This window comes from Pinus tabuliformis, chromosome 8 (assembly GCF_031772625.1).
Source record: "Pinus tabuliformis cultivar Carrire ecotype Pingquan chromosome 8, CPIR1, whole genome shotgun sequence".
NCBI classification, from domain to species: domain Eukaryota; kingdom Viridiplantae; phylum Streptophyta; class Pinopsida; order Pinales; family Pinaceae; genus Pinus; species Pinus tabuliformis.
In genome coordinates this window covers 1,293,030,516-1,293,047,428 of record NC_142294.1, presented here as the reverse complement: position 1 = coordinate 1,293,047,428, position 16,913 = coordinate 1,293,030,516, and positions in this window count along the sequence as shown.

Genomic DNA, 16,913 nt, shown 5'->3' with positions numbered 1-16,913 from the left:
CCTCAGAAAGCTCTACTATGATGCACAAAGAGGAAGAAATGCAACATGATATATCAAAATTACGAGACCAAGCGCAACAAAGTTTTCTCTCACAATGAGCAACCAAATATGAACTAAAAGGTGACATGTATGGTTTAAAAGACGACATGGATTGTTAAAGAGGTGACATGAATTGTTTAAAAGTAGACATGAATGGTTTGAAGGAAGCTTTGACAAATTTGTTGTAAGAAAGGCTTCCCGATGGTGACAAGGTAATCCATAAAAATCATGATGAGGACAAAAGGAATATGAATTACGATTTTAGAGACTCCAACATGGAGTTTAAGAACCACCACATTCCAATGATAGATATGAGGATGTTTGATGACAATGATCTGGTAACATGGATACTACAGATGAAAAAATATTTTGATCTACAGGATGCGCAACCCTCACAAAAGGTACATATTGCATATTTATTTTTAGAACCCAATTAGTTTGTATGATATAGATGGCTCTCTTCTCGTAAACCACTTGACACCTGGTCAATTTTTACAGAGGAAATGATAGAAAATTATGAATATCCAAAGAGCAAGAGCTTCTTTAGCCAATTGATAAATATCAAAGAAAAGGATTCAATGGCGGATCACATTGAAGACTTCCAAAAATTAAATATTAGGGTAACTGATATTCCAGAGGAGCATAGGACTGGTGTATTCAAAGGGACTTTAAAAGATAACATACAACATGAGGTTCTCCTTTGGGAACTTGATTCATTGGAGAAGGCATTCAAGGTGGCAATAAAAGTTGAAAGAAAAATTATGGCAACAAGAAAGTCTACCACTCACAACTATAAAGATGGAAGTGTTGCTGATACTAGTCTTCCACAACCTACATGGTTGACACCACAAAAATTGGAGGAAAAAAGAGCAAAATGGCTTGTTACAGTTGTGATAGAAAATACACTAAAGGTCATAAGCGTGCTGAGAAGAAATTATTCTACATAGATTGTGAAGAGGAGGAAGAAAAGAACAAGAAACATCAAAAGAGGATGATATACAGTAGGAACCAACCCTAAAGAAAGAAGAAATGAATCTGAACATATCTTGTAATGCATTAGAAAGAATTACCACTCCTCAAACTCTCAAGATAGAAGGATATTTCAAGAAGAAAAAGGTACTAGTGTTGATCGATTCAGGTAGTACCCATAATTTTATTCATTACAAGATAACCAAGGAATTGAATTGCTTCCTATATCCAGCACCAGAGTGTCAAGTGATGGTTGTGAATGGAGGAACTATAAATTTCTCTAGAAAGTGCCATAATATCATGCTAACGATAGGGGAATATGTATTGAATAGTCCAATGTTTTCCATTCCAATGGGTGGTGCTGATGTTGTACTAGGAGTCTGTTGTAGCTGCTACAACACCCTCCAAAATTGTGGCTTAAACTCAATTTTGGAGCCTTCCTTGGTCTTATACATTGTTGTCACAAAGATTAGAACATATTTCATGAACTTTCTTGTAGTTTTTTGTTCCCTATTATGTGTTGGGTAAATTTTCATCTTTCAGCATGTTTGGTTGTTGCTCAATGTGTACAAGCCTATTTTGATGGTTTCAAAGGTCTCGCTTTGTGTATATGAATTGTTCTATGTAAACATCATTTTCACTCATTGAAAAAGTTCTAAGCATTTTCGTACAAGTGTCGTCACAGTCGTCCCAAAGAATAGCTTAAGTGTCGCACTTATCGTATCTTGTCGTAAAGCTATCACACGCTGGGAAATGATTTGTTCATGTGTTCATATGATCTATGCTTTTGTGTCGTTAAATTATTCTAAGTGTGTGGTCAGAGTCAAATTCCATCACCAATCTCACTGATTCCACACTTAGCCATTTTCAAAAAACCTCTCAACTAAGAAGCTTAGTCTCTCTAGGCATCTCTTGAGATGTGCACTAGATAGTCTCCATCCTCTAGTTGTGACCTTACTACATGGCACTATGCAATGCACAAATATTGTCTCCAAGGGCTGCTCCACTACGCATTTTTTGTGCCCAAGTCTCTGCCTTGACCTCTAAAATTGCACAGTCATGTCCCCAGCCAGCTTAAACTACACACTTCACATCCTCAAGCCTCATGATTATCCTCTGAGTCCTTGAAATATGTAGTTGTGTAGTATCCCATCCTCCCTTGACTCCCAGAACTATGCAGTTGGCTCTCCCAGTGTCCATTCCCTCAGCCTGTCTCCGCTGGCTATGGAAACTGCGTAGTCTTGTCCCTCAAGCCTGCTTGGGCTGTGCACTACAGAGTCTCAGTGCTCAAAATTTTCCCCTAGCAATTGGAACTGTGCATTTTGCAGTCACTGAGTCCCTCTTCCTAGTATGTCACTTATTCCGGGCCCTATTGGTGGATCTTAATGCATCATCTTAGACTAAGGAGTTTTCATATTGATGTCATCTAATCATGAGTGAATTGTAGGAACATGTACCCTATCATGTCATGGAAAGATGATGGAGAAGGAGAAGAAGGAGGGAAGCATGCTTAAAGACTCTCTTGTAGCTGAACTTACAAGTTGGTCGATCAAGAGAAAGAGAAGGGACACTAGTTTGTGACCATTATCCAAGACAATAGATCACTGAAGAATCTGCATCACCAAGCCATGTAGAGGTGAAGAGAAAGCATCTTCAAGAAGAAATCTAGCACTTAGCAGCAACAGTGGCTTGACATTGCCACATCATTAAGCATTCCATGTCAACAGTGTCATGTCATGAGTGGTCATATGCCACATCACTATTGTGGATTGTGTATATTGTATTCAAAATGTATTGTAAAGTAGAAGTTCAAAGGACACACATGGAATGCAAAGAATCCTGTAAGTTGAAAAGTCATAGGAAGTCAAACATCCACGAGGGTAGTCAAAGAGTCACCCATGGTTACATATGCTCCCTCATTGTATGAGAAAAATACTTTTCACCTTCATTCCTTCACATGGCATTAGAGAGATCAACTAGTTGTTTGAGGAGTAAGGAGCGGCTCCAATGCTCCACCACTGGAGCTAGTGATGTAAATTGTAAACACGTGTCTTGGAAATTTTACTTAATAACATAATCCATCAAGGGAAACACATTCTTCATGCATGGATTATGAATTTCTATAAGATTATTCTGCAGATGTTTTTATTTCTTGTTTGCTTTCACATGTGCTAACATAGTTGAACTATTTCGGTTATTTTAGTACTTATCTTATTGAGAATGTTTTGTGATAGTTTTTATTGTTGTCCCATCCTTGTAGAATATTCTGCAAGATATTAGACATATATTTCTTGAATTGTTTGGTTGTAATGACGATTGCATCCGTTGTGGACTATTTCGTTGGATGTCAGATGGATCCTTCTGATTCATGTGTGTCTCTTCTTGGGTGGTACTATTACCTCTCACTTAGAGGCTCATCTTTCTCCCCTATCCACAGTAGAAGAACCTTTACACATTTACAAATGAACACTCACCATGCACACCTTATTTTTTTTCGAAGATAACATTGCATCCATCTTTGTTGCTGACAGTTAGAGTAAAGCCAAATCTTTAAGGATTCAGAAACTGGGACTTTATACGAGATGGGAATCCTACACCAAATGGTGTGAGGTCTAATTGGGAATTCACATTGGGGAGATCCCATGAATGTTGGCGGGCCCAACACCGTCAACATCTATGGTGCTAGAAGGAGGGAAACCAATGTTTTATGCTTCATAACCCGACCGACACCAATCTCTCATTTTCTGGTCAAGGAAGCAATGTTCATTGCACTTCCCGTACTCATGTTTCTGAAGTTGGTGGCTCTTCTCAGCCCAAGCCTCAATGGACTTGTGAAATCCCATACGATCATATTTAGGCCATTCATCCTATAACCCGTCAATTTGTAAAAGTAGTTGGATTGATCCTGGGACTACTTAGTCTTCCATATTCTTCAAAGAAGAATAAGACCAGCCCCACATGGATAGTGGTTTTTACTCTTGAAGGCTTGGTTCTTTCCACCCTTGATGAATTAGCAGACTCTTAGGTGAATGCAAAAGAGACTCCACTCTTTCACAGTGGTGAAAGAGATAACGGTGTACTCTCAGACACAACTTTCTGAAGGTCATGTGGAGAAGAGGAAGAGGAAGAAGATCCATCAGATTCTGGAAAAGAAGAGGAGGAGAGCGAAGAAGAGGACATGGTGGACCAATATCTGGATTCGATGAATTAGGGCCCACTTTCACTTTTGGGTGTTCTACACAAGATGCCAAAGCATTCGGAGAAGCTCTTAACGAAGTATGACCCTCACAGCACAGTGAAGGTTGAAGACCATCTGGAGAACTTTTACTTAAATATGTATACACTTTAGGTACTTCACGATGATGTTGCATGTACAATTTTTCCATGTAACTTAGATGGTAGAGCAACTGTATGGTATCAAAACCTTCACTCAAGCTCCATCCAGAATTGGAGGGAGTTTTTGAAAATATTCCTTGAAAAATTTGTTGATTATAAGACCCCTGCCATGTTATTGAAAGAGTTGGGTAATATTAAGATGGAGCAAAAGGAGAAAGTGAAAGAATTCAATTAGAGGTTCAACCGCATCTTGAATAAATTTCCAGAAAACATGAAACCTCATGACTCCATCACAATAGATTACTACACTTCTTCCTTTCTAGCAAGCATTGCACAATTTGTGAAGCGAATTGCGAAACAAACATTAATGGAAAATTACGAAGAGTCTATCATTGTTTAGAAGGACTTTCACACAATTGGAGTCATCTCAAATGATGAACCAACAAAATACTCCAAAGACATGGGTAAAACGTCTCAGACCTCCATGAGCAAGGCCAAAGAGAAAGAATCATCTGATCTTAAGCGATTCACCCGTCTTGTCAAGACTCTGTCAAATGAGATGGCAAAGTTCAAAAAGAGGTCAAGTGAGACCACTGTTAAAAGTAAGGCTCCTAGATTCAAATTGTTTATAAGGACTGCAACTTTTGGCAGTAACCACAACCAATTGATAAAGTCTACACAGAGCTCCAATGTTGTATTGAATATTGAACACTTGGGCAGAGATCAATACTATTTGTATCATCAAGAACGTCATTCCGAAAAAAAGTGCCTAGAGCGGAATCAGGCCATGAGCATGCTAGCTAGGCATCTTGTCGAAGCAGTAATGGCTGAGGAGGAGACTACGCCTATAAAAGAAAAGGAAGAAGTTGTTGCAACCGAAGAGTCTCCAAGTGTCAAGCATGCGATGAACATGTTCAATTACATACTCACAACCCAAAAGAGTGTTGTCGACAAGCAGCGTCTGAGTTATGGTCCCATCCAAAAGCAGACTAATCGGTATAACCTGAGAACCCAAGGGCCAACCACTACCATAGAGTTGATGACACAAAATCTTAAAGAAAATTTGTTGAGGAAAATCAGTCCACCCATCAACCCACCGCAGAAAACTCAAAGCAAGTTTGGGAAAGAAGTTTCAAGGAAAAGTTCTTCCATGAGAAGTAAGGACAAAACCATCACTCCAGAAGGCACACACCAAGTTAAATCCCCAGACACATAAAACATTCTTTCCCCTATGGACTAAAACATAGTTGATGACATTAAGAAGGTTCATATGAACATTTCAATTTTTGAGTTAACAAAGATCACGAGCCAGTGGGATATCCTCTTATGGGCACTTGGGTAGTCCTTTGCAATAATAATGATTCTCCAAAGAAGGCATTTGGTAATTCTTTTGGTTCTCTCAAATTTGTACTTAACATTTTAATGTTGGATGCAAATACACTCTGCCCGCCTTTTTTGTTAACTTTTGAAATCTTTAATTTCAATGTACACAATTTCTTGGTTGATTCTGGTGCATTGGTGAACGTAATGTCTATCAGTTTCCAGAAAATTAATGCAAAATGGGACAAAACAGATGCACAAATTATTCTATTGGACATAACTCATGTCCATGCAATTGGTGAATGTAGAGATGTGATCATCTGCTTATCATCCTATGGATGAGTACACCAATGTATCAACATAGTGATTATGGACATTATAAAAGCATATGGAGTGGTTTTGAGCAAAGACTGGTCCAACAAGCTACAAGGGTACTTTTTATGGACTGGTCACATTTATGGCTTCCATATAAGGGTAGAAATAATCAAATCCGATTGGATTTAGAAAGATACATGAAAAACAATGTCACTCCCTTGAATACACAAAATGAACCAATGGCTTTCACAGAACTAATTTTTAGCAATTGCTTCCTACAAACCCAACTGGGGTGTTATTTTGCTCAGCTATCCCAAGTCTCACCAGATACACAGTTAGATCTCCTTCCTAGTTCAACTTGTGAAAATGAACTTTGTACAATTAGTAGTAGTAATAATAGTACTAGTGTAGCTCCCAATCCCTGTACATATGATATGTGAACTTTGTACTTCGATGGTTCCAAAATGCAGGAGGGCTTTGGAGCTGGTTGTGTATTAATAGGCTCGCTATAAAGAAAGAATTTTATCTCTATCCTCTTGGAATTTGAGTGCTCAAACAACAGTGCAGATTATGAAGCACTCATCTTGGGCTTACAAATAGTCACCGACTTCAACGTTATTATCCTGAAAGCAATAGGTGACTCAAAAAATTGTGGTGGACAAGTATGTAATACCATACATTGTGTGACACCTCATCTTAGAAGCTATCAACAAGAGGTATGGCATTTAATTTCACATTTCCAAGCTTTTAATATTGTTTATGTTCCAAGAATGTGTAATGCAGTTGCAGATGCTTTAACAAATGTCGTTGTTAGGTTGTCACCATTGAGGGACAATTTTTTTGTTGAAATTATTTATAATCCATACACCCCCAACATGATCACCAATTTATGCATTTTTTATGATGACCAGCACATACTGTGCTTCAGAGTGAATGTTGATGTGTTTAAAGACGCAGTCATCGATGAGGACAAGAAAGAAAAGGCATTGCAGGATGAAGCTAGTGCAAGTAAAGGAAATCTCATCCCAATGGGTGTGGTGTCATAAGAGAAGTTGTATGACCTATAGAATCGCTTCCGCGGGCCTATTAGTCCTAAGACCCACAGTTCCACACTCTCGATTGAGCAGATTAACTTGGAAACAAAAAAAGCTCCAAAGTATGCAAATCTTGGTACATGTTGTATACCACAAGAGCGACAAGCCTTTATCCACTTATTCAAATAGCACCAAGATGTGTTTGCATGGATGTATGATATTCTTAAAACATATGACATGCAAATCATCTAGCATGTGATACCAATAAAAGAAGGGGCCAAGCCATTCCAACAAAAATTGAGAAAAGTACACCCAATGCTTGAGCCTCTTATTCAAAAAGAGTTAACGAAACTTTTGGATGCTCAAACCATATACAGAGTGTGACATTCAACTTGGGTGTAAAATTTGGTCCAAGTAAGGAGGAAGTCTGGGAAAATCCGCTTGTGTGTCAATTTTTGAAATCTCAAACCATGCCTCAAAAAAGGATAACTACCCTGTGTTGTCCATGGAAAAAATATCGCAAACAATATTGGAGTGAGAAATGTTTACTCTGTTAGATGGTTACTCCAGATACAATGAATTTTTGGTTTCAGATCCTGGCAGACTTAAGACCACATTCTACATGAAGGAGCTAAGGTTTAACACCCTTTGACAATCTTATGTTTAATTAAATTTTCCTTAATCTAGTTTTTGGGCCATTTTGAAGTTACCCATCTTCCTGAGGTTGGATATGTTTCCTTACTTGATATCCTTGTATTTTTGGCACTCATATATCCGAGATCTAGATGCTTCAGGTATGTTATCCTTGAACAAATTCTCATGACCTGATATAATGTGAGATCATTGTAAGACACAAAGTGGGCCTAGTGGGGCCCATGCACCAATGTAACATGGAAGTTCCACGTAGATACCACATGGCATTAGTGTTATTGCGTGGAACCATATTAATTCTAAGGTGGAACCTTTCCAGTTCCCATTTCTTGTAGTTGTAGCGCTTATGAAATATAACATGGAATGAGCGACAATAGTGGAGTAGTGGCCAGAGCTACTATAAAAATGCCCATTTGTTAGACTTGTCAATTAGTGGGACTGCCTACCACTCATTAGCAATATTTAACTCCTAAGAATTTCCTAATGGCAGAAGATAGAGTGACAACTACAATGATTCATTCCCATTTATTGGGATCGTCAACTAATGGGACCACACACTACTCATTAAATAAAACTTCTAGGCTCTATAACTAGTGCGCTACTCTGCATAACATGATTGCACAATAGCCAAATTAATGACCTATAATAATTCTAGGCCCCCTTGGTCTGTGGTGAGTTAAAGGACAGGTTGGGCGTGACATGGAGAATCCCACAATGGGTCCCTCATTAAAGGAGAACCGCCTTTGAGTAGTGTAATTGGGTTACGATGCCAATCAATGGCTCTCATCCACCTCAACCCCCCATTCTGTTGTGAGTTAATGGTGGGGGGGGTTCTGAAAATGAAAGCCACCAATCAAGAGAACCACCTAGTTTTGGTTAGAACAATGCCATAGAACACTATGCATGGGTGGCTAACTTTCAAAAGGACACCACACTCTACTGTCATGGTGGTGCCACTATGGCATAGCAAGAGATTACGTGAATTACATCTAGACTTCGTAGGTGATGTGGATCTACCTGTGGGGACATGGAAGAGTCACATGGGCTTCACATGGATGCCATGTACAATTCCCTTATTGATGTGGAATTGTGTAAGAAAGTAAACTTCAAATGGGCATAAAATTCAATTCAGGATTCAGTTTGTGATAAAATTTATATCGCTAGAAAGCTCTTAAAGATCTAGATGTGATGGCAGCATCATAATTTTACTATTCAAACCTTTTATATATCCAAGTAAATAAAAAATAAAAAATAAAAAAAATGAGTGGAAAACTCGGTATGTTACAAGTTGTGCTAGTATTAGTTTTGGAAATAGGTTTATTTCAATTTTTTACATATGTTTACATATTTATGCCCTACGAATAAAATCCATTATTCAAAAATGGGAAAAAATTTCAAGACATATCATTAGGGTATAGATAGATAAATCTATCAATTAGAGATTTTTTAAAGGGGGTTTTTCAAAGTGGGGGAGTAATTAGTAGTGTTGGAGGTGTGTTTCAAACTTGTGTATTTATGATGATTCTTCTTTAGTTAATAATTGTATTAGTAGAACTACACATCTCCAAAATTTTATTATTAGTCCTTTGGGTAATAACATTAAATTATTGATGCTATATTTTATCACTTCTTTTACATTGAACTAAATATTCTGGTTGATAAATTATCAAAAAAGGGACTCTAAAATTTAGGAAGGCTAGATGATTCCACTTGAGTTTAGAAATGGTTTTCTTATCAACATTATTTAGTCAATCTAAACTTTCTATTTATATGTTACCCTTTTTTTGTTTATCTTGGACTAGTTTATATGTGTTAAGAAAAACAAAAATAATGGACAACAAATAAGATAAGCATTGATTGCTTTTCTTATTCACAATGGTATACATTTATATAATATTTATGACCCTTGATTTTCATATATCAAGTGACCTCTTTCACTCCATTGGCTATTCACATTCCACACCAAAAGCCTTAGCTGATCAGGTTTCCAACATTCTTCCCCTTAAAACAAATGGGTATATATGAGTCCAAGAAGAGAGTTGTAACAAAAAAAGGTGCACAAAATGCATGGTAGCAATTGGATGATTGTCTTCTCTAAAATTACGGTATAGGTGGGAGAACTCGAGGTCTCAATCAATGGTGGTTTAAGGATGACCCTCAACACTGGAATGCCTAGTACATTTTCTGGAATAATTCCAAATTTGGCTAGAAGGTAAAGCCTTCATCTAGAGGAAGTGTGCCCTATTGTTGTTGAAATGGAGACCATTGAGGTCTCAACCTAGAATGCTCCCAAATCTGGCTAGAATCTTAGGTCCTCTGTTGGAGGAAGTGTTCTAAAAAGGGAGACCATTGAGGTCTCAACCTATGGTGGTTCAAGGAAGGCCACCAAACAAAGTGCATGCTCATGGGCTTCTTTGGCTACAACTCTAAATCTAGGTATGGACGAGTCTAGCTCAAGGCTCAGGAAACAAGCTCAAGTTGTGGCTCAGGCTCACTTGTTTTATCTTTGAAGCTTGTAGATTACCATAAATTCCCCCATGTCAGATACAAGGTGATAAGATGAATAAATCTCAATCACAAGAATTTTCAATACTCGAGAACAAATTCTATGTTATGAGTGAAATATCTTCTTGTTTATTGAAGCCCATTGCCAAGAAGTGATCCATCCAAACTGGATCTTCATCCTTGTAGGAGGCTTGTTTATGAAGAATCTATTGGAATGATGAGTGTTCTTACCACAATTCTCATAAGGGTGAAGATGAAAATAATGATCTTTCACATGGCCAAATATGTCACAATTAGCATATGACATTATGTTGTGAAAGTGGGGGAGGAGCAAGATATGGAATAGGTGAATGTGAACCATCTTGAAGAAACCAAAAACTTTGAAAGTTCATGGGTTTGGAGTAGTATGGAGTGTGAAATGAGGCCCTCTTGTCATTTCCAAGACTGATTGTATTCCAATTGCTAGCAAGCTCTTCCCAAGTTCTAATGATGGGCTTGGGAAGTGCAGGTTGAATTTTTGCATCTGCATACAAATATAATCTTGCATTGAGAATTGAATCAACCTCAAATTTACTGATTTGATTAAGTTTTGCCTATTGATGGGAGTCCATCTCAAAGTCAAATAGATTATTGTTGTGAATGAAGACCAGTTCAAAATCATGTCTATATTGTTGTCACTCATCTTGTTCTAGCTGTGACTCGAATTGCAAAAAACAAATTTTGTCTTGTACATTTTATAAACAAATTTTGTCTTCTACATTTTATAAACAAATTCTAATGTCAAAATGAGTGTCCTTGATGATTTTTACCATCCCATTAACAATGAAATGTATTAAAATATTCCATGACTCTAATAATTTATTAATTCTGACAATTTTCACTAAAAAAAATAGGTGAACTTCACAAGTAATATATGGTTGGAGAAAATACTTTAATCAACACACTAAATACATATGAATGAACAACATATATATGAATGGCTCAATCATACATAAATACCATATATTAATTATATAACACACAATTTAAATCCAATTCAACATTGTGATGTTTTAAACGGAGGCATGCATACCAAGACTTCAATCAAAAAACTTCAACACATTTATGCAACCAATGAATAGATGTAAACTCAATGCATGTGAGATAGTTTATCTAGAGATAAAACTGCTCAAAGCATGCACCATTCCATTCTCACCTCATTGTAGAGAAATAATGCAACGCCAATTCATCGTATTCATTTGACTGCTCACTTCATTCAATGTAGAGATTCAACTATTGTCGGACTCCAATCAATGCAAAACAAAGATGCTTCAACGCATAGCAATGTTGGAGATTATTCAACATTGGATCTTGGTAAGGTGGAACTATACGCATATAAACCAACTATAATCCATCGCACAAACCATATAACTCATGCTACATATATACCAAATATTCAATGAAAAGTGTTTAACTCTCCGCACAGAGAATTGTATGTATTTAACAATGCATTGGAAATAAACCAATGCACAAAACTCTGGAGAGAGTATACATGGTTGGATGTCACCTCCACAAAATAAAGTTATGGAAAACCTAGCGAAAACATTTTTTGTCCCTTCGAACTATGCATATGAACCAACGTAGGAGCCATTGTAGCAATTAGGAATATTTTATGAACTTAATAATTAGTGCTTAATGTTAGAATAATGTAGAAATGGAAGAGTCTGGAAATGTGATAGGTTTGTTAAGTTGTCTTCTTGGTTGTCAAGAAATGATCTAGATCTATGTCAGTTATGAGATGTTGTTCTAGAAGTAAATGTTTTCCAATGTAATTGAGTTTTAGTTGAGTCAGATTGTGTATCTTCCATGTTGTTGTGTCCATCAAGTCTAGTGATCCCATAGTTAATGGTTTGTAGGTTTCTGTGGTGTGGTTTTTGAGAAATTGAATTCAGATATTCCACAGTGTTCATCTCTTATTCGTCTACATTTCGAGTCTAGACCAAGACTCATCATCATGACTGATTTACAAAGAAGTGAATCGTGAGTAATAAATATGGTATAGGTGGGTTTTCAATTTCATAAGCCAACCATCTGAATGAATAGTAATCGCCATAAAGAAATTTTGATCCTGTGAATTTCTAGGCGAATTAGGGATTTACTGAGTTGTTCAAATGCTTTATGGTTTCGCTGGTTGTGTAATTTGTGTTTATGTAGGCAAAGGGTGGGGTTAGATTAGAATCGTGACATTGCTTGAGGAAGTATAGATCTGATTCCTTTCTCTGTATTTTAACCCTTGTCTTTTCGAGATCACGGATCTCTTTCCAGGTTTCCCCTCCGTACAGGGTTATGATAATGGTTTGTAGATTTCTGTGGTGTGGTTTTTGAGAAACTGAATTCGGATATTCCACAGTGTTCATCTTTTATTCATCGACGTTTCAAGTCTAGACCAAGACTCATCATCAGGACTGATTTACAGAGAAGTGAATCGTGAGCAATAAATATGGTATAGGTGGGTTGTGAAGTTATATAATGGGACACATTGTGATGTATTTGGAGTAAGAAAGTGTACACGCTTAGACCTGAATTAGTAAAGTATTCCACTATCTATGTTTTCTATTATGGTATCAGAGCCAAAGAGGGAGTTTTAGAGATCTAGAAAGCAAGTAGGTCGAGATCTGAGAGATCTCTTCCAGATCTAAATTATACAGAAGGTACAATTGTCAGAGTTGTTCATTTTAATGTGGTTGGAGTGGTTCAAATTGGTGCATCAACTACGGATCCAATCTTGTTTGGTGTAAAACTGCTGGGTCTTGAGGTCATCGGTGAAATTACTAGGGTTTCATGAAGTTGAGTCTGGCACGTTGTTTTTGCAAGAGGGTTGAGATATGCAAGTGTAGATATCTGTCGCGATCTGTGAGAGTCATTGTTGAATGCGGTTTTGACCTAGTGGCTGGTGCCCTAGTTGAGCATGTGGATCTATGAGTAGATCTGCGTGTGACTGTTCTAGTAAATTGAAGGATAAAGGCTATTCTTCTTGAAAATTTTCAAGGCTGGGGATTGTTCGTTTTAAAGAGGTTGTGTGGCGTGTTGATCTTTTGGGAACCAAACAGAAGAGATCAGAGTTGTTAAAGTGATCTGAATGTTGCTAATAGAGTTCTTTTCTTCCCCAGTTCATTGTTGAATGTTGTGGTGATATCATTTAAAAATTTATGTGTTGTGTTCCAATGGTAGTGCACATCGAAAGAACCCAGAACATGTGGTGTTGTTAGGCCCCTATACTACTAGTGTAACCCCTTATTGTTATTAGTACAACCCACTTATTATGTTGATGTACCCATGTAGTGCCCATATTGTTACTAATGTGTCCCATAGAAGCCCACTATTGTTATTATTGTGCCCTTACATTATTATTGTTATGTCGGCTCTGATTATGTTATGACCCCTTAGACTCCTATATATAGAAAGGAGGTATTTTCATTTGTATCATCCAAGAATTGTTCATTTATGTAATGTAAAGGAGTTTGCCCCCTCGAAGAGGCTGAATTCTAAGGCGTTGATCTATCTTTTCTATCTTTTCTTGAGCTGGTTTCATAACATTTGGTATCAGAGCTTTGGATTCTAGGGTTTCGCTGCTCCAAACAGGTCATCGTGGAATTTTCGCTATAACTTTTTTTCTGTGATGTTTCAGAAGTCGCAAAAAAAACTCATTTGAGAAGAAATCACGCTGAACGTTGGGTCCGAATTTCAGAGCTTTTCGCGCGATATTTGCGGAGATATGATCTGAGGAAGTTGGTCTTTTTCCAGACTCCTGAATTACATTCAAAACAGGTGACCTGGGGAAAATCGTCATAACTTTCTCTCTGTGGATCGGATTGAAATTTCGTAGGAAGGTATAGAAAGAGGACGGGCTGTAGTTTCTTGTAAGCATTTTTCAGATCCAAAGGTTGAATCAGTGACTCGTGGCACGTCGTACAAGTTCGCTCTACTGAACTAGTCTATAATCAGGTAATCTTGGGAGATTGTGCATAACTCTTTCTTGGAGAATCCAATTTGGATCAGACTGGTGGCATTGGAAAGAGGACATAGAGGGCTACTATAGGTCACAATTTCAGAACTTAAAGATCCAAAAGTACAGAGTTACAGTCGTTTCAAGGTAGAGCTCCTAAAATCAAGAAAAAGAAAGATGAGGAAGTTTGATGGCAAGGATCCTGTAAATTGGATACTTCAGATGGAGCAATATTTTGATATACATGGGGTACAACTTTTACAAAAGGTATGTATTGCATCTTCATATTTAGAACCAAATCAATTTTTTTGGTACAAAGGGCTTTGTTCTCGTAAAAAACTTGTTACATGGTCAATTTTCACGGAGGAAATGATAGCACATTATGAGGATACAAAGAGCAACATCTTCCTTAGAGAAACACCACAACAATTGGAAAGAGTAAAAGGGCTTTGTGACATAGTAGAAAGCAAAATTATGGAAACCAGGAAGTGTACCCCTCACAACTATAAAGATGGAAGTGTTGTTTCTCCTAGCCTTCCACAACCTACAAGGGTTACACCACAACAATTGGAAGAAAAAAGAGAAAAAGGGCTTTGTTACAACTGTGATAGCAAATGCACTAAAGGCCATAAGTGTGCTGAGAAGAAATTATTCTACATAGAATATGAAGAGGAGGAAGAAAAGGATCAAGAAACAACAAAAGAAGAAGATATACGCCAGGACCCCATCCCAGAGAAAGAAGAAATGAATCAGTCCATATCTTGTAATTCATTGTTCGAAATTACCACTCCTCAAACTATCAAGATAGAAGGACATTTAAAGAAGAAAAATGTTCAAGAAGTGAAAGATCACATCGAGCATCAAGAAATAAATCCGACCATATCTTGTAAAGGATTGGAAGAAATTACCACTCCTCAAACTCTAGAGATAGAAGGACATATCAAGAAGAAAAAGGTTCAAGCAGTGAAAGATCACATCGAGCATCAACAACAAGTTCTCCAAATTTTAAAAGATAACGCCACTTCGGTGCAAAATCAAACGAAACAACAGGCACTTAAAAAATGGCGACCTTACCAAATGGGAAGACTCTTCAAGGATGAGGATGTGGAAGCATTGTTTTGTGCTATTTATATTATCCAACCAAATTGGATAAACGAAGCAAGGGATGAACGGAAGAAGGACGAAGAAGTATGGCCACTTATTCAAAAGTTGCAAAAGATCCCAATTCAAACAATATTGCCAGAAATTAAAGAGGAAGGAAAAATCATATTGGAACCTAGAGCAGTCACAAAAACAAGAACCCGAAAGCTACGAAATCGATCAATTTCAGAGTATCTCATCAAGTGGAAGAACTTACCCGCTGAATATTCCACATGGGAGGACAAGAATTTTATACAGAAGCGTCAAGAACTACTCAAGCATTGAGGACAACGCTTTTTGAAGGAGAGGGGCATGTTAGGCCCTTATACTACTAGTGTAACCCCTTGTTGTTATTAGTATAACCCACTTATTATATTGATGTACCCATGTAGTGCCCATATTGTTACTATTGTGCCCCATAGAAGCCCACTATTGTTATTATTGTGCCCTTACATTATTATTGTTATGTCGGCTCTGATTATGTTATGACCCCTTAGACTCCTATATATAGAAAGGAGGTCTTTTCATTTGTATCATCCAAGAATTGTTCATTTATGTAATGTAAAGGAGGTTGCCCCCTCAAAGAGGCTGAATTCTAAGGCGTTGATCTATCTTTTCTATCTTTTCTTGAGCTGGTTTCATAACATTTGGTATCAGAGCTTTGGATTCTAGGGTTTCGCTGCTCCAAACAGGTCATCGTGGAATTTTCGCTATAACTTTTTTTCTGTGACGTTTCAGAAGCCGCAAAAAAACCCCATTTGAGAAGAAATCGCCGGGAACCTTGGGTCCAAATTTCAGAGCTTTTCGCGTGATATTTTCGGAGATATGATCTGAGGAAGTTGGTCTTTTTGCAAACTCCTGAATTACACTCAAAACAGGTGACCTGGGGAAAATCGTCATAACTTTCTTTCTGAGCATCAGATTGAAATTTCGTAAGAAGGTACAGAAAGAGGACGGACTGTAGTTTTCTTTTATATATTTTTTAGAGTCAAAGGGTGAAACAGTGACACATGGCACTTCATACAATTTCGCTCTACTGAACTAGTCTATAATCAGGTCACTGCGGGAGATTGTGCATAACTATTTCTTGAAGAATCCGATTTGGATCAAACTAGTGGCATTGGAAAGAGGACATAGAGGGCTACTACAGGTAGAAATTTCAGAACTTAAATATCCGCAAGTACAGAGTTACAGTCGTTTCAAGTTCGAGGTCCTAAAATATAAAAAAAAAAAGCAAGATGAGGAAGTTTGATGGCAAGGATCCGGTAAATTGGATACTTCAGATGGAGCAATATTTTGATCTACATGGTGTACCACTGTTAAAAAAGGTATGTATTACATCTTCATATTTAGAACCGGATCAATTTTTATGGTATAAAGGGCTTTGTTCTCGTAAAAAACTTGTTACGTGGTCAATTCTCACGGAGGAAATGATAACACATTATGAGGATACAAAGAGCAACACCTTCTTTAGAGCAACACCACAACAATTGGAAAGAGTAAAAGGGCTTTGTGACATATTTGAAAGTAAAATTATGGCAACAAGGAAGTCTACCCCTCACAACTATAAAGATGGACGTGTTGTTCCTCCTAGCCTTCCACAACCTACAAGGGTTACA